Here is a 19,281-nt window from a genome sequence, read left to right as displayed (position 1 = left end):
AGTGTAGTTATCTCTTTGAAACATAGATATCAATATTTTTACATATATTCCCTGAAGCAGGATTACTAGATCACATAATATTTCTATTTTTAGATTTCAAAAGAATTTCCATACTATTTTCCCTAACAGTTATCCTAATTTACATTCTCACCAACAATGGACAAGTGTTTCCTATCATCCTTGCCACCCCTTATCTTTCATCTTTTTTATAAAAGCCATTCTAAGAGATGTTAGCTCATTGTGATTTTTATTAGCATTCCCTTACTCATCACTAATCAACCTATTGACCATTTGTATATAATCTTCTGAGAAGTGTTTTTTCATGTCTTTGCCCATTTTTATTAGAGCATCATGGTTATACTAAGTAGTTGGATCCATTTAGACAAAATCATATGCATGGAATTTGATTTACTCCATTTTGGTCCCTATTCTACCCCCTTTTTTTCTCGTCTTCTCCCCCACCCCACCTCCACCCATTCTCCTTCCTCTACTGTGCTGTTATTCCTTCTCTAGTTTATTTGTTTATTTTTGATTGGTGCTTTCTATATAAACAAAGTAGAATTCACTGTGTCACATCCTATTTGATTCTTTTGTCTTCATGTCTATTTTTATCTCTGTGTCTTCTGTTGTATTCCACTGGTCTTCATGTCTGTTTTGGTGCCAATACATGCTGTGTGTTTTTGCTATAGCTCTGTAATATAATCTGAGATCATGTATTCTGATGCCTCCTGCATTGCTTTTCTTGCTCAGGACTGCTTTGGCTGTTCTGGGTCTCCTATTCTTCCAAACAAATTTAAAGACTATTTTTCCTAGTTCTATGAAGAATGCCATTGGTATTTAGATGGGAATTGCATTGAATCTATATATTCTTTTGGTAGTATGGCCATTTTGAAAAAAATTAATTCTGCCTATTCAAGAACATGGAGGTCTTTCCATATTCTAAGGTTTTCTTCAATTTCTTTCTCTAATGCTCTATAATTTTCATTGCAGAAATCTTTCACCTCTTGGATAGATTAATTCTAAAATATTTTATTTTTATTCTGGATACATCATTTCCTAGATATATGATTTACTAAAACTTTCTTTCATTACATGGATCTTTGTTTCATTTTCTTAATAGTATTCCTTGAAGCAAAACATTTTTAATTTTGATAACGTCTAAATTATCAATGTTTTCCTTCATTTTTTGAACTTCTACTATCATAAGAAATTATTATCTAATGCATGGTTGCAAAGACTTACTCTTGTGTCTTCACTTAAAATGTTGATAATTTTAGCTTTTTTATTTAAGTCTATGACACATTTCGAATTAATTTTTATGTGTGATGTAAGGTAGGGATCTAAATTTATTATTTTACATATCTATATCCAATTCTCCCAGCATTATTCATAGAAAAGAATATTCTTTTCCCAATTGAATTATATTGAACTTTATCAACTATACTTTGTAATGGTAAATTTAAAAGTTTATAAAAATACTGCTTATCACTGTGGTTTATAACAAATAAAAATTTATACACATTATAATATATGTACATCTATAATGTTTAAAAGAGTAAATATATACAGAGATGTAGAGTATGAAACTGAGATGATGAAGAGGAACACTGGATAGAAATGTTATTTCCTATGGTTAGGGTGGATGAAAGAGCTATTGAGAAATCATCTGAGAAAGTAAAACAAAACTCTGTGTCAAACTAGAAAGCCAGATTGCAGAGGGAAAAAAAATGGAAGACCTACAAATTAATGGGGGAAGACAAGACCCCCATCTTGGTGAGAATTTAACAGCTAGAATTAATAGACCAACTCCTATCACTTCATAAGTCAGGGTGCACTCAATTGAGAGAAAACAAACTTAAAAGTATGTCAACACAAATGGACCAGTATCACTGATTACGCTTCATTGACACTCCTGGAGAGTACCCTTATTGGTCTACTCATTCAGTTCTGAGCCCAGGAAAACAGTACAAGTTTGTATTATTAGCTGTTCAGAATCGGAATTCTTCAAGCTAAGAGCCCACTAAAACAGGAGTGAGTTCACTCCCTTTACACAGCACCATTTTCTGATGTTCATTTTCTGATGTTCATTTTCTGAACAAACATAGTTGAAAAGAGAGACGAGTGATCTTTTAAAGATTTCTTTTGTTCTTCTTCCTTAAGTAGTCTTGGAACAAAACTCTCAGTTAAACAGGAAAAAATTAAGAACTTTAATTAAGGTTTTTGAAATCCAAATGCAAAATAATCCCTAAGAGCATTATCTCACCCTTCTCTGCATTAAAATTCATCTGCCACTTGTCGGCCCACTTAAACAGCCTTTAAGATCTCTCTGTCATCTATCTCCATCTGCTTGGCCCTTCTAGTTTTACAACTTCTGTGAACATGAAAACTTCTCAACTCTGAGATTCTAGTAAGTTTGTCATTAAGAATCGTCCTGCCAGTAATGAGACAAATTGGTACCTGAATTAGGGGGTGAGAGTAGGGAATATAAATAATTGGTGGAAGACAGCAGAGAAATATGCATAAAATATTAATTTAAGATCCAACATGGCCGACGGCGAGGAAGCAGCGATTCCAATGTCTCCACATTAACGGGATCAGAAAGACCCATTGGAACAGCGGCAGTCTACCTACAGAGGAACTTCTAGCAAAATTCGATTAAGGGGGGACCTGCCGGGAATTGGTAGGTTTATTAGAAGTGACAGTTTGTCCCAGACAAGTGGATCTTGGCCGGCCACGCGGGCGCGGAGGTCCAGTCCCGCAGCCACCAGCCACTTCTGCAAGTGGCCGGCGGCCCAGAGCAGCACGGCCCGCCCGAACCCACAGACGGCACCCGCCATCCCGCCGTCCCGGGGAGGCCCTGCTCTTGCTCTGCGAACGGCCACCACGCCTGCCAGGCTCGTAGCCACGCGGCTGCAGCTGCCCGGCTCTACAGGCGGCCCCCCAGCGGGTGCAGAGGTACAATCCAGTGGCCACCAGCCGCTTCAGAAAGCGAGCGGCGCGGCCCGCCCGAACCCGCAGACGGCACCTGCCATCCCGCTGTCCCGGGAGGCCCCACTCTCGCTCAGCGAACGGCCACCCCGCCCACCCGGATCTTAGCCACGCGGCAGCAGCTGCCCGGCTCTACAGGCAGCCCCCAGCAGCCCGGCGCAGCGAGACGTGTCCCCGCTTGGCCCAGCAGACAGCCCATGCCCTCCCGGCTCTACTAACAGCCCCACCCACCCGGCGAACGGCCCCCCCCCCCCAGACAGCGTGAAGGGAATCTAACCAACCCTTTACGGAACAGCGAACTGGGAACTAAAACCAGAGATTGTGTCAGACCAGAGACAAGCCAGTTCCACCCCTCCCTTCGGACACTCCGGCAAGGAGCCAGGGGCCCGCCATAGGAGAGAGGGGAAGTCACCAAAGTTCGGCCAAAGAGATTCCTTCCCAGTGGAATCTACTTTAGCAGGTGTGTGACTCCCACCCACATCAGATACAAACAACCGGGAAACTTCAAAATCTCTCCGTGGGCGTGACCGTAAGGGCCAAAGGACTCTCGACCCCCAACTCCCCCTACTGCCAGTGACGAGGGCGTGACTGTAGGGGCAGAGGGAAGCAGAGAAGACTCCCCACCCCCAAATCCCCCAATCCCGAACTGAAAGGGTGTGACGGTAGGGACGGAGGGAAACAGAGGACACTCCAGACCCCCAACTCCTCCTACCGCCAGCAGTGTGGTTGTGACTGTAGGGGCTGAGGGAAGTAGAGGGGATCCTCGACCCCCAACTCCTATTACCACCAGCAGCGACACCAATGGTCTTAGCTGCCAGATTCCGAAGGTGTGCTCACCAAAGGGGTCCGGAAAAATTAAACAATTGACTCCCAGACCACAGCTCCACAGCACTGGGGCTTAGATGAATGACAGCGAGAGTGCTCAGTAGTTAGGGAAATAGAGCACTCGGTGGGGCTGAATGTGTAACCAAATCCTTTGGGAACTGCCTCCGGTGAGCAGGACCTGGCTGGCTGGCAAGAGGAAGGGGAGGAGGGGCCGTAGAAGTGAAACGGCTCTGGACCAACAGGATTGAGAGACTCCCAGGAACCGCCTTACAGGGATTGCTGTTGACACATTGAGGGCAAAACTCAGCCCGGAGGGCACAGCTTTGCCTACGGGAAGAGAAGAAAATGGATCTCTAAGACCTAATTTTATTTCCTATTTCATTTTAATTTTTTCTCTCCCTTTTCCCTCTCTCTCTCCCCTTCCAAGTTTTACTGCTCTTTCCATTCTCCTCTATGCTATCTATCTCCGTCTCCTTCTTTCTTTTCAAGAGCACCTACCTTCCCCTTCCCCCCAACTTTCATCCCAAGCATTACGTCCTCCATTTCGCGTAACTGTCTAAATACAAATAGGTGTGCGCCCTCCCCCCACGCCTGCAAGGTAGCCGGACCTGCAACCCACCAGCAGGTCAGGCCCAGCAACCTGGGAGTGGCAGAGCCGCCCCACGAGCCTGCAAGGTAGGCGCACCTGCTACCAACCAGCAGAACAGGCCCAGCGGCCTGCCGATGTGGTAGGCACAGCGCCCCAATTGGAGGAGGAGCAGAGCCCCTGCCCCCGACTGCGCAGGAGACTTTGCAACTATACAAGAGTAATACAAATATATAGGGGGAAAATTCAATAACACAACAGTCTGAGTAAGCAGAAAGAAACGCGAACAGTATGAAGAGACAAGGAAAGAAAGGACCAAAAGCAATGCAGGTCAACTCAACTTTAGAAGAGGTAATATCTGCAGCAGATGGAATGTCAGATAAAGAATTCAGGAGATACATGCTTCAGATGATCTGGAGTCTCAAGGAAGACATTAGACAGCAAAATCAGACAATGAAAGATCTCTTCAACAATGAAATACATAAACAAATCCAGGAAGCAAAATATCAACTATACAGGGAGATAGAGGTTATAAAAAACAAACAAACAGAAATCCTAGAAAGGCAGGAAGCAATAAACCAACTTAAAAACTCAATTGAGAATACTACCAGCAGAGTAGATCACTTAGAAGATAGAACATCAGACAATGAAGACAAAGTATTTCAACTTGAAAAGAACATAGACAGCTCAGCAAGACTGTTAAGAAACCATGAGCAGAACATCCAAGATATATGGGATAACATTAAAAGACCAAACTTAAGAGTCATTGGGATACAGGAAGGAACAGAGCTCCAAATCAAAGGAATGAGCAATCTATTCAATGAAATAATTCGAGAAAACTTCCCAGACTTGAAGAATGAGACAGAATCCCAAATCCTAGAAGCCTACAGGACGCCGAATGTGCATAATCATAAGAGATCCACACCTAGACACATTATAATGAAGATGCCCAACATACAGAATAAGGAGAGAATTTTAAAAGCTACAAGAGAAAGGAAGCAGATTACATTTAGGGGTAAACCAATCAGGATGACAGCTGATCTCTCAACACAGACTCTGAAAGCTAGAAGATCCTGGAATAACATATTTCAAACACTGAAAGAAAATGGGTTCCAACCAAGAATCGTGTATCCGGCGAAATTAAGCTTCAAGATGGAAGATGAAATTAAAACCTTCCATGATAAACGAAAGTTAAAAGAATTTGCAGCTAGAAAACCATCTCTCCAAAAAATCCTTGGCAAAACATTACAGGAAAAGGAAATGGAAAATAACAATGAAAACCAACAGTGGGAGGTAGGACAATAAAGGGGGGAAATAATCAAAGAGGAAAACAAACCATATTCAGTAACATAAATAAACAAATATGGCTGGAAGGATAACCAATATCTCAATAATAACCCTAAATGTTAATGGCTTAAACTCACCAATTAAGAGAAACAGGCTAGTAGAATGGATCACAAAACATGACCCAACAATATGCTGCCTACAGGAGACGCATTTGATAGGAAAAGACATACATAGACTGAAGGTGAAAGGTTGGGAAAAATCATATCACTCATATGGACTTCGGAAACAAGCAGGAGTGTCCATACTCATATCAAATAAAATAGATTTCAAGCCAAAGTTAATCAAAAGGGATAAAGAGGGACACTACATACTGCTCAAGGGAACCATACACCAACAAGACATAACAATCATAAATATAAATGCCCCAAACAATGGTGCAGCTATGTTCATCAAACAAACTCTTCTCAAGTTCAAGAGTCTAACAGACCACCATACAATAATCATGGGAGACTTCAACACACCTCTCTCACCACTGGACAGATCTTCCAATCAAAAGTTGAATAAGGAAACTATAGAACTCAATAACACAATTAACAACCTAGACTTAATTGACATATATAGAATATACCACTCAACATCAAGCACTTACACCTTTTTCTCAGCAGCACATGGATCCTTCTCAAAAATAGATCATATATTATGTCACAGGGCAACTCTTAGACAATATAAAGGAGTAGAGATAATACCATGCATCTTATCTGACCATAATGGAATGAAACTGAAAATCAACGATAAAAGAAGGAAGGAAAAATCATGCATCACTTGGAGAATGAAAAATAGGTTACTGAATGATCAATGGGTTATAGAAGACATTAAGGAGGAAATCAAACAATTCTTAGAGATAAATGAAAACACAGACACAACATATCGGAATCTATGGGACACATTGAACGCAGTTCTAAGAGGAAAATTCATTGCATGGAGTTCATTCCTTAAAAAAAGAAAAAAACAACAAATAAATGATCTCATACTTCATCTCAAAATCCTAGAAAAAGAAGAGCAAAACAACAGCAAAAGAAGTAGAAGGCAAGAAATAATTAAAATCAGAGCTGAAATTAATGAAATTGAAACAAAAGAAACTATTGAAAAAATTAACAAAACAAAAAGTTGGTTCTTTGAAAAAATAAATAAGATCAACAGACACTTAGCCATGCTAATGAAGAGAAGAAGAGAGAGAACTCAAATTACTAGCATACAGGATGAAAAAGGCAATATCACAACAGACACTTCAGAAATACAGAAGATAATCAGAAATTATTTTGAATCCTTATACTCCAATAAAATAGAAGATAGTGAAGGCATCAATAAATTTCTTAAGTCATATGATCTGCCCATATTGAGACAGGAGGATATAGACAACTTAAACAGACCAATATCAATTGAGGAAATAGAAGAAACCATCAAAAGATTACCAACTAAGAAAAGCCCAGGACCGGATGGGTATACAGCAGAGTTTTACAAAACCTTTAAAGAGGAATTAACACCAATACTTTTCAAGCTATTTCAGGAAATAGAAAAAGAGGGAGAACTTCCAAATTCATTCTACGAGGCCAACATCACCCTGATTCCTAAACCAGACAAAGACACTTCAAAGAAAGAAAACTACAGACCTATATCTCCAATGAACCTAGACGCAAAAATCCTCAATAAAATTCTGGCGAATCGGATACAAAATCATATCAAAAAAATTGTACACCATGATCAAGTAGGATTCATCCCTGGGATGCAAGGCTGGTTCAATATACGGAAATCAATAAATGTTATTCACCACATCAATAGACTTAAAAATAAGAACCATATGATCATCTCGATAGATGCGGAAAAAGCATTCGACAAAGTACAGCATCCCTTTTTGTTCAAAACTCTCGAAAAAATAGGGATAACAGGAACATACCTCAACATTGTAAAAGCAATCTACACTAAGCCCCAGGCTAGCATCATTCTGAATGGAGAAAAATTGAAGGCATTCCCTCTAAAATCTGGAACAAGACAGGGATGCCCTCTCTCACCACTTCTGTTAAACATAGTTCTCGAAACACTGGCCAGAGCAATTAGACGAAAGAAATTAAAGGCATAAAAATAGGAAAAGAAGAACTTAAATTATCACTATTTGCAGATGACATGATTCTATACCTAGCAGACCCAAAAGGGTCTACAAAGAAACTATTAGAGCTAATAAATGAATTCAGCAAAGTGGCAGGATATAAAATCAACACGCATAAATCAAAGGCATTCCTGTATATCAGCGACAAACCCTCTGAAATGGAAATGAGGACAACCACTCCATTCACAATATCCTCAAAAATAATAAAATACTTGGGAATCAACCTAACAAAAGAGGTAAAAGACTTATACAATGAAAACTACAGAACCCTAAAGAGAGAAATTGAAGAAGATCTTAGAAGATGGAAAAATATACCTTGTTCATGGATAGGCAGAACTAACATCATCAAAATGGTGATATTACCAAAAGTTCTCTATAGGTTTAATGCAATGCCAATCAAAATCCCAATGGCATTTCTTGTAGAAATAGAGAAAGCAATCGTGAAATTCATATGGAAAAATAAAAGGCCCAGAATAGCAAAAACAATGCTAAGCAGGAAGTGTGAATCAGGTGGTATAGCGATACCAGACTTCAATCTATACTACAGAGCAATAGTAACAAAAACAGCATGGTATTGGTACTAAAACAGGCGGGTGGACCAATGGTACAGAATAGAGGACACAGAAACCAACCCACAAAACTACAACTTTCTTATATTTGATAAAGGGGCTAAAAGCATGCAATGGAGGAAGGATAGCATCTTCAACAAATGGTGCTGGGAAAACTGGAAATCCATATGCAACAAAATGAAACTGAATCCCTTTCTCTCGCCATGCACAAAAGTTAACTCAAAATGGATCAAGGAGCTTGATATCAAATCAGAGACAAGGTATCTGATAGAAGAAAAAGTTGGCTACGACCTACATACTGTGGGGTCGGGCTCCAAATTCCTCAATAGGACACCCATAGCACAAGAATTAATATCTAGAATCAACAAATGGGACTTGCTCAAACTAAAAAGTTTTTTCTCAGCAAAAGAAACAATAAGAGAGGTAAATAGGAAGCCTACATCCTGGGAACAAATCTTTACTCCTCACACTTCAGATAGAGCCCTAATATCCAGAGTATATAAAGAACTCAAAAAATTAGACAATAAGATAACAAATAACCCAATCAACAAATGGGCCAAGGACCTAAACAGATACTTCTCAGAGGAGGACATACAATCAATCAATAAGTACATGAAAAAATGCTCACCATCGCTAGCAGTCAGAGAAATGCAAATCAAAACCACCCTAAGATATCATCTCACTCCAGTAAGATTGGCAGCCATTATGAAGTCAAACAACAACAAGTGCTGGCGAGGATGTGGGGAAAAGGGTACACTTGTACATTGTTGGTGGGACTGCAAATTGGTGCAACCAATTTGGAAAGCAGTATGGAGATTTCTTGGAAAGCTGGGAATGCAACCACCATTTGATCCAGCTATTCCCCTTCTGGGTCTATTCCCTAAAGACCTAAAAACAGCATGCTACAGGGACACTGCTACATCGATGTTCATAGCAGTACAATTCACAATAGCAAGACTGTGGAAGCAACCTAGATGCCCTTCAATAGACGAATGGATAAAAAAAATGCGGCATTTATACACAATGGAGTATTACTCTGCATTAAAAAATGACAAAATTATAGAATTTGGAGGGAAATGGATGGCATTAGAGCAGATAATGCTAAGTAAAGCTAGCCAATCCCTAAAAAACAAATGCCAAATGTCTTTTTTGATATAAGGAGAGTAACTAAGAACAGAGTAGGGAAGAAGAGCATGAGAAGATGACTAACATTAAACAGGGATGAGAGGTGGGAGGGACAGGGAGAGAGAAGGGAAATTGCTTGGAAATGGAAGGAGACCCTTAGGGTTATACAAAATTACATACAAGAGGAAGTGAGGGGAAAGGGAAAAATAATACAAGGGGGAGAAATGAATTACAGTAGAGGGGGTAGAGAGAGAAGAGGGGAGGGGAGGGGAGGGGAGGGGGGATAGTAGAGGATAGGAAAGGCAACAGAATACAACAGACCTGAGTATGTCAATATGTAAATCAGTGGAAGTGTAACTGATGTGACTCTGCAATCTGTATATGGGGTAAAAATGGGAGTTCATAACCCACTTGAATCAAAGTGTGAAATATGATATATCAAGAACTATGTAATGTTTTGAACAACCAATAAAAAAATAAAAAATAAAAAATAAAAAATATTAATTTAATATGTATAATATTATCTAATGTGGATAATTTACTAGATTGTTATATTGTCTCAATTTAAAATGTCTTGAATATGATAATTATGTTGTGTTGATGTACAAAAAATTCTTGGTTCTTAAGAAATATTTGCTAAAGGAATAGTGAACTGTCATGATAACTATAAAATGGTTCAGAAAAATAAACAAAGTGTAGAAAATTTTGTATTTGAAAATTGACAATGTTGTAGAGCTAAGATGGTTGAATATTAACAATTTTACATGGTTCAACCTAATCAGTGAAGAGTATGGAAGTGAATATAACTCAGAGTTTCTCAACCTTGAAGCTACTGATGTTGTTTCACTTGTGTTGGGGAGGAGGCTGCTCTGTGAGTTGGAGGGTATTTAGCAGAATTCATGGCCTCTGCCTACCAGATGCATTTTACACCCTCAATTGTGACAACTAGAAATGTCTCCAGACATTACCAAATGTCCACAAGGACAAAATCTTAATCCTTAATTAAGAACCACTGATCTTGAAAAATATATCAGGGTATATAAATAAAGGGTACTTTTCTTCAAACTTTCTACGACTTAAAATCTTTAAAATGTTATGAAAATGTAATAAATAATTTATTATGTGACTTATCTATTTAAAATATTATAAATGCTCTTAATTATAAAGCTTGTTCTGGCACCAAAGTTTGATGAATTTTTTAAAACTTTTAAAACATAAAAAGTGTTTAAAGAATTTAAAACATAGATTCCTCCAATAATTGACTCCACACCTCAGGAAGAAACATGTGATTGGGTCCCTATACACCTCAAAGAGAGAATACAGTAGAATGGAAAGATAATTCATATTTATTAAACACTTTATGCTATTTATTAGAATTACTGGAGGCAATTTCATTTGTGCAGATTTGAGCAAACAGGAGATGAGGAAATAAAAACAGAGAAGTTAGACAACCTGCTCTTAGTGGCAGGACTTAGAAGAAGTGGAATAAGAAGTAGAATGTAAGACTGGAATTCCTACCTCCAATGCCCATGTCATTTCACTATACCATGCAAAGATGTTGGGCCTGGCCTACATATTACAATAATAATACCAAAGCCTATTTATCCAAACAAATTAAAATTAAATGTTAGACATCCCTATTTCATTTATTTTATCTATTTATTAATTTTGCTGTGCTGGGCCTAGGGATCAAATCCAGGGCCTTGTGCATATTAGGCAAGCACTGTACCATTGAGATGCTCCACCCTTGCCCCGACATTCCTATTTTTAAAATTCTTGCATAAACTCTTATGTTACGACCAATTATCTTTTTTTTCTGGGTCCCTTTATCTCTCTTGGTTTTTCCTTTACTGCCATATTCCTCAATTCTTTCTGTAATCTCCCTTCTCCTCTCTTCTCTCTTCCTTCTCCTCCTCCCTCTCCCTACTCTTCTCTCCTCTCACCTCTCCCTTCCCTCTCCCCTCTCACCTCTCCCTTCCCTCCCCCTTCTCCTCTCCCCCTCCTCCCCCTCCTCCTCCTCCTTCTCCCTCTCCCTACCTCCCTCTCTTGGCTATGCCCTTCAGGCACAGATCTTCTGCATCTTTTACACAAAATGTACAACTAAAAAAATAATTCTCCTTAAGAGGCATTCTGGTGTTAGTTGCTCAAACTTTTTTACCTGGAACTTGTCTAACATCTTTTCTTTCAAATTTTCTGTAACTTCAAAAATTTTTTAAAAAAAAATAGCAAAGTAATAATTCCTTGCACACAGCACTTAATAAATGTTTGATGCTATACTGTTGTTCAGGTTCTGATCTAAAGGCTTTTCTTTTAAATCAGCTTTTCACCAAGAGTTTCTTTAAACTACAGACAAACAAATATAAAATACTGTTCTGGTAATTGCATGATTTTCTATTTGATTTATAAAATCTTTTGTTTAGTTGCTTTTTGTGTAAGTTTTCTACTATAGCATGTAATTTGGAAACTGTTTTATCCTTTGAAATTTACTACCATAAAATGAGCCAAGGGATTTAAAGATACCTTTTCACTGGAGACAGAGACCATATTTTAGAAAATGTTTTTTTTTTCTTTTTCACTATTTTCAAATCACTCATTTCATCCAACCTGTTTCTTCTCGTCCATGCTTTGCTTCTCACACACTATTTAACTTATATTTGCCAAAACATTAAAAATTGTGTCCATTTTAAAAGAAGGTAGAATAATGGAAAACAGAACAGAAACTGTTTCTATACATAGAACTTCAAGTAATATGCAGGCCCTTTGGAGAAGGGGAAACAAGTTCAGAAGGCAATCATCTAGAGCCCCAAAAGCCATGTCTAGAGAAAGAGGTCATCCATCACTGAATGAAAGAACATATTCAACCCTGAACATAAGTTTGTTTTCCAGAATGTCTTAAATTTGCATAAAATCTTCTCATGGTCGTATATGGATCTGACAAAGATGCACTGGAAATGCCAAAAATCTTTCTAAAGGTACATACACAAAGATAGATTAATTTATTGAAGCAGGAAAAAATAGAAGCATGTCTTAAAGGAAAAGGTAATATTGCAGCTTGAGAGGGATAGAAAGAAGAAAAGGTAGGGTAAGGAGAGAAGGAAGAATGTTTCTAGAGAATTGATGTGTATGAGAAACTAGAAAATGAGAAGCCAGAAAGTGTACAATGAAAACAACCCCTACGTCACATCTTTGTCTTGGGAATGGATACTTTCTAAGATTTTTTTCCTCTGTGAAAGACCTTACCTTAAGTAGCCCTCAAATGGACAAAATGATTTTAGTTCATGTTATGATATCCCAATGTATTCGTGTGTACCAATTCCAGTTCACAGTGTCTTCCAAGATTCTAATAATTCAAAACAATGGCAAACAGTTAAAATTTCTGTCAGATTGGCACAATGAAGGAGAAATGCACTGAGGTCTTTAAGACATCTTAACTTCCCTGGAAATCATCCGAAGTTAATGGAGAGAGCATGGTAGACTTACATTCTTCTTTCATCACTTTCACGTTCACACTGGGTACTACTATAGAATTTGCTAAACCTCACATTACTTGGCTATAAAATGGAAATAATAGGAATATGTGCATTAAGTGTTTTGCTATGCTTAAGAAAACTATATACATGTCTTTGTGAGCTTTAAAACATTATGTGTAATAGATTATAATTGTACATAGATTACCCACTATTCCTTAGCATAAGGCAGGCATTGCTCCATTTCTCCTCAGAATTCCTCTATTTTCCTCCCTGAGTAAAATTTTTGTACTTCCTAGTTTTTCTGAACATCATCAAGAAAAAAATAAAAAGGAGGAGAAATAAAAAATAGTTGAATGCCAAGAACATCCCCACAGTACACAGCAATTTTCTTTAAATGGGAAGAAAACAGCATTTTCCTTTTCAAAGCTCTAGGTAGCTTCTCTCTTTAGGGAAAGATATGTGAGCTGTGAAATATCTACTCTGGCAACAAATTTATGAATCACAACAATTACCTGTTTCTTTTGGATATTGGATGTGCTAATTATCCTCCAAAGTTTAGATTGGACAGCTGCTACCTGACTTCGTTTAGTATCCAATATGGAATGCTTTTGGCAGAGAATTGGTTTCTCTTTTCCCACCAGAAAAAATGGAAAATGAATTGGAAGACTTTACTAAGAATTAGTAAAACATTAAAAAAAAAGTGTAGCTCTAGGTGTTTGAATCTTGGATGAACTGTTAAGGGTTTAATCACTGAGTCAATAGAGAGTGCTGTTATAAGTGAATGATTAGTTGAAGGTATATAAAAATATGGAAGAACTGATTAGTAAGGATGAGAAACGCTAGCAGGTTAAAAGAATAGCTTGAGTGTTTTAACAAAATATATGTATAATTTTGGCATACATAAGAGGGGAGACATCTGGAACTTGGGTGTTGGTGTTGAAATTACCAGTAGCATCTGTTCATCTTGAGTTTTAACCCTTCAGTCAGACAGGAACTCTATCATATTACAGATATCTGTAAAATAATAGATGAAAATATGACATGCTCCATGAAATATGGAAGTATAAAATAATTAATAATTGTAATAATTTTTATTTTAGTTTTATGTTCTATTTCTACCCACTCATTAAAATGATTAATAAATGCCTTCATTTTCTGTATAATTTCTTATCTGTGATTTATGAGAGTATCAAATATAAAAGCTACATTTTCTATTTCTTTTTTTACTCAAGTAATTAACAACTAGGAAAAGCTATGTAACTTGGAGATTTGTGTCAGCAAATGCCCAACAGGCTGTATAGAAATTAGTCTACCAAATTTTGTTTTAAATCCTGAAAATATTTTGCATAATTCAAAAAGACAAAACTAACTAAAGGAAAAGGGATAGGATGCAGAGAGTTTACAAAACAATTGTGAGTAAATAATTACTTTAGAGAATGTCAGTTATGAAATTTCACATACCATCCATAGAAAATATCAATCTCCCTGGATGAAGTCTTAACAGAAAGAGACTTGTCCATAGATGCCCCCCAAAACCGCTGACTTATTTCCTAACAGTGATCTGGCATGAAAATTAAGAAACATTTTTTGTTGTTGTTTTAATAGCTCTGTTACCATAAAGATAATTGAACAGAAACAAGTAGGAGCTGCAACTATAATGGCCTACACACAGTAAAATGAAAATGGCCAGAGATGGCCTACACACAGGTAAAATAATAATCATCAAACAAAGATTTTTGAAGTGGTGCATCCTTCCTCTCTCCTCCCTTCTAAATCTCCTTTGCATCAGACCTCTCTTCCTAACTTCTTAACTTTCTAACCTTTTTGTTTTTCTTTGCTTTCTTCTTCAAACAACTTTCTTTCCTTCTTCTATTTTTTTTTGAAATTTTGAAAGTTAAATTTATAATCATTTTTTATTAAAAATTAAAATTCAAGGAACAATTCCCTAACAATAGTAGAATTTAACTATTTTAATGATAAAATAGTCCCTCTCCTTTATTTCATAATTGAAGATACTGAGGGCCAGAGATAATTTCATCTCCTAGCATGTTCAGAGCAGTGATGAATCATATTATAATTACTATTGAGTTGTTTCTATTTTATTTTCGGAAACTTTATGTAGATAAAATTTTTAAGCTTTTTATTTGACATTTTCCTGCAAGTTCATACCTTTTTCTAAGATCAACAATATAAGGATGCTTAAAGAATCTGCCTCTTCTCTCCTATCCTCTCTACCCAAAGGTCATTTATTTTAATGTATTCACACATGCATACAAATGTATGTTTATTGATTTCTATATACATGCATGCACACAAAATAGCAAGCTTCTCTCTTCTCCCATCACAGCAACACATACATGTACAAAAACACCCTTATTCAATTTTCAAGAAACTCAGTGATCCTGACTCCACACTGTTAAAACTGTTAGAATTTTCAAAAATTTAAAAGCAGGTTTCTCATATAAATTTAGAATGAGCAAAAATCAAAGATTTGTTTAATTCATTTTGAGGAAAGCTGCAAGATGGAAAAGCTGCTTCAAAGACAGAATTCTGGAATATCGGTATATATGATGAGTATACTAAGATGAGTTTGCTGAATGAGACACATGACCAGTTAATATCTTGCCTGGCAACACAACCATAACTTTTGAAATCTTCTTCAGCAGACAGAAATCATTTGCTTCTAATGACCAAAATTTGCAAGTTAACAAGTAACTTCACAGTGTCTGTGTCCTAATCAATAATAAACAGTAAGTAAAGCAATCATATATCTCCTTGTCTGGACCTATTAGGCAGTGCTCCATGGATACTGAAAGACTATGCAATCACCCTTTGCTTTATTTCCTGGTGGTGAATAATTTTTCTTAACACTCATCTGACATCAATAGACTATGGAACTGTGCCAAGCTTGAGTCACACCCTAAGAAAATTTAGAGATTCTGCAGGATGACCACTTCATGTTGTTTCTCTTTCTGTTAGTCATAATGACACCCTGGACCTGTCTTTTGAGCCACTTAATTATACAAAAGATAAACCATTCCTGGTTCCCTTTAAGACCATGGTCTCTTCCATCATCCTTAGTGGATGTGAAAAGTAATCTCTCTAAATCTTTCACATAAAAAGCCTTCATATAACAGATTGATTGATTATTAGTGCAAATAAATTTAATATTTGTAATGATCTAAAAAATTAGTGTTAATTAGCACTTCTCACTGAACAACATGAAAGAACTTTCTAGGCTGAGTCTTTTATTTCAAAGTTAAACTAACCACATCATTTTTGTAGCAAGTAATGAATGTATGTTGTAAAGCTTTCGATGTGTAAATTTACTGCTTTTCTCATCTTTTCTTTCTTATACTAGCAGGATTAAATCAAATATTTCTTCTCATTTCCTTACCAGTCAAGAAAAGAAGTTCTTAGATTGGTAACTATTAGGCCTTTGTGTTTAATGGACATTAGCAGTCTATTGTGAAAGATTAAGAAAGATGAGAGTTTAAGAGATTTAGAAAAGAGAGATCTCAGATTGTACGGAAATTAAGAACCCTAGTTCCCTTTGCCCTGCTCTGTGGCTCCCCTGGGTAGAGGCAGCCAGCCCTCAGAGTACATAACATCATGATTTTCTTATGCATGATTTACTCATTCACTAAGTTTCCCAGCTTTCAGAGATTTTCCCCTACCTACAAAGCTACAGAAGCAGAGATCTCTCCAACTTCAAGAGACCACTACTAATTTAAGCAATAAGAACATCTACAACTACAATGGTAGACTCAAAATCAGAGACCCATTTCTTAGGTTCCAGGTACTACATAAGCCCTCTGAATTCTGATGAAACTGTAGAAGGAAGAGGGGGAAGGGTTGGAGGAGAAAAAAAGGAAATAAAAAAGACTGAAATATTATCCAAGATAGAGTCTACTTGTCCTGTCTACTTGTCAGGATGGGATATCAAAGTCAAAAATTAAGCTGTCCTAAAAATAAGAAAGTAATGTATTTTGCACACTTGAGTTGACAAACTGATTCAAATATGTACCTTAAATCTGAGTGAGGATATTGGATCCTAATATCAAGTTCCCATAGTCATCTAAAACCAATCAGAGTCAAACTCAGCATTTGGTCATTTGGTCCCAAATCATATTTTCAAGAAATCTTCTGTACTGAGATAAATAAATGAGTCTTATTCCTCTAATTCCTATTAGAGGAAGAGAGTTAGGAATTGAGACACTACTCTTGAACAATTTCCAAATGCTCTGATATTAGAATTTATATTTCTCAAAGTCTCTTTACTTCTAATAGATTCAAATTAAGCAAGTTTCTACTAACTAGCACAAGAAAAGAGATCACAATGTATATCTGATGACAATAAATATGTTATATAAATAAAACATTATTGAGGATTCAACACATGTCCCAAGGTATTGAAAGCTTATAAGCATGGTTTCATTAATTTTCTAAGAGTCTCTATAAAGCATGTCTCTTACCAGCCCTACTTTACAAAAGAGAAAACTGAAAGGAGGCAAGAATAAGAATCTTGGTTTCATGAATCACAGCTAGATACTGGAAGTCAGTCCTAAACACAGTTTTATCTTATGCCACAGCCCTTATCATTTTCTACTAAAGTGTACAGCCCAATGAAATAAGTACATTTGGCCTTGTAGATTATAAAGGAGAATCTGAAAAACAGAATTGCTCAGTTAATAGATAGGAGTATTAATCACAAGTGCTAGTATAAAAATTATAAATATTTATTATTCATAGAACTCTTGCCCTTCTAAGGAAGATGTATCCTTAAGAGGACCTATGGTTTATTCAAAAGTAAGTTATTCTCCATAGAATGGTCATTTCCAATATTGAAGATAGTGTTCATTGATGCATATAAGAAATTCTTTCTTGGAGGTGCTGAGACAACATTGCTCTGGCTAAGAACAGAAACCAGAATTTGTATATAGAGAGAGACAATGTTGATGTAGAAATAAGTCAATTAAGCAAGCATAAAAATGGAAATTTAGTTGAAAATAAATGTCTAATAAATAATATTAATAAACTTCTGTGTAATAAAGCATGGGTCTTTGTCCCTGTCTATCTATGAAAAAAGTTAAATCAACTTTACTAGTCAATACTTTTGTAGTTGGTATTTATTTTTGTATGTGTGACAACATATAACTGAGTTTTGCTTCATAAAGAAAGGGAGTGAGATTCGAAGGTGGCCTAAAGGTAGCTCCTGTTACTCTCAGATTAAAACATAATGTAACAAATTAAGAAATTTAAAATATCTTCATAAAAGAGAAGACTGACATAATTAGAAAAAGTATCAAACACAAATAAACAAAGATCTATTAAGTTCACAAGTAATTTAAATAAGTTTAAATTTAAATGAAGATATACACCATGTTCATGGATGAAATGATTTAATGTAGTAAACATTTTGATTCTCCTGAAAATATATCTAAAACCATCCTTTTAAAAAGTCTTTTAATAGAAATTTTATCCTTTTTAAAAAGCCAACAAATTCCATATTTTAAAATGTGAATTAAATTTTTTGAATAGCTGATTCAATAATTTTTTTAAAATATAAGAAGATATGAGAATTTTCCCTGCCATATATAAAAAAGGTGTGTCTAAAACTCACAAAAAAAAAAAACAGGTGATAATTTATAGCAATAAGCAAATACAAGTAAAAGTAAAAACCAATACAGAACATGGCAATAGCCATGGGGGTTATATAAGAATTTAAAATATGGTTAAGATGGCAACACCAAACAATGAGGAAAGCTAGGCTGTAAACAGCACTGGCAAAACAGGCTCACTATTTGGAGAAAAATAAACTTAGACTACTACCTTGCCTCACATAAAAAGAGAATGCCAACTAAATTAAAGGATCTAAAGAGAAGGTAAAGTAAGTTAAAATGATAAGATGTAAGAAAGTATCTCTATTGAATAATTCATTTTATATTGCTGCTATAACAAGTTACAATAAACTTAGTGGGGTAAACAATCAGAATTTATTTTCTTACTGTTTTGTGTCCAAATTTTATCATGGGTCATATCTGCCTAAGATCAAAGTCTTGGAGGGGATGTATTTCCTTTCTGAGTGTTCTATTCCCTTGCCTTTTCCAGTTTCTTCTGTCCACCCACCTTCCTTGATTTATGAGCCCTTTCGTCCATCTTCAAAGCCAGCAGCATAGCCTTTCTCTGACCCTCCTTCTGGTTTTCCATCTCTTATTGTCCGACAAATTACAGCTGATAAAAATTCTCCACTAGTAAAGATTCCCA

This window comes from Spermophilus citellus (assembly GCF_964194105.1).
Source record: "Spermophilus citellus genome assembly, chromosome: 10".
Lineage (NCBI taxonomy): Eukaryota > Metazoa > Chordata > Mammalia > Rodentia > Sciuridae > Spermophilus > Spermophilus citellus.
The sequence above is the reverse complement of the archived record's forward strand: the minus strand, read 5'-3'. Positions refer to the sequence as shown.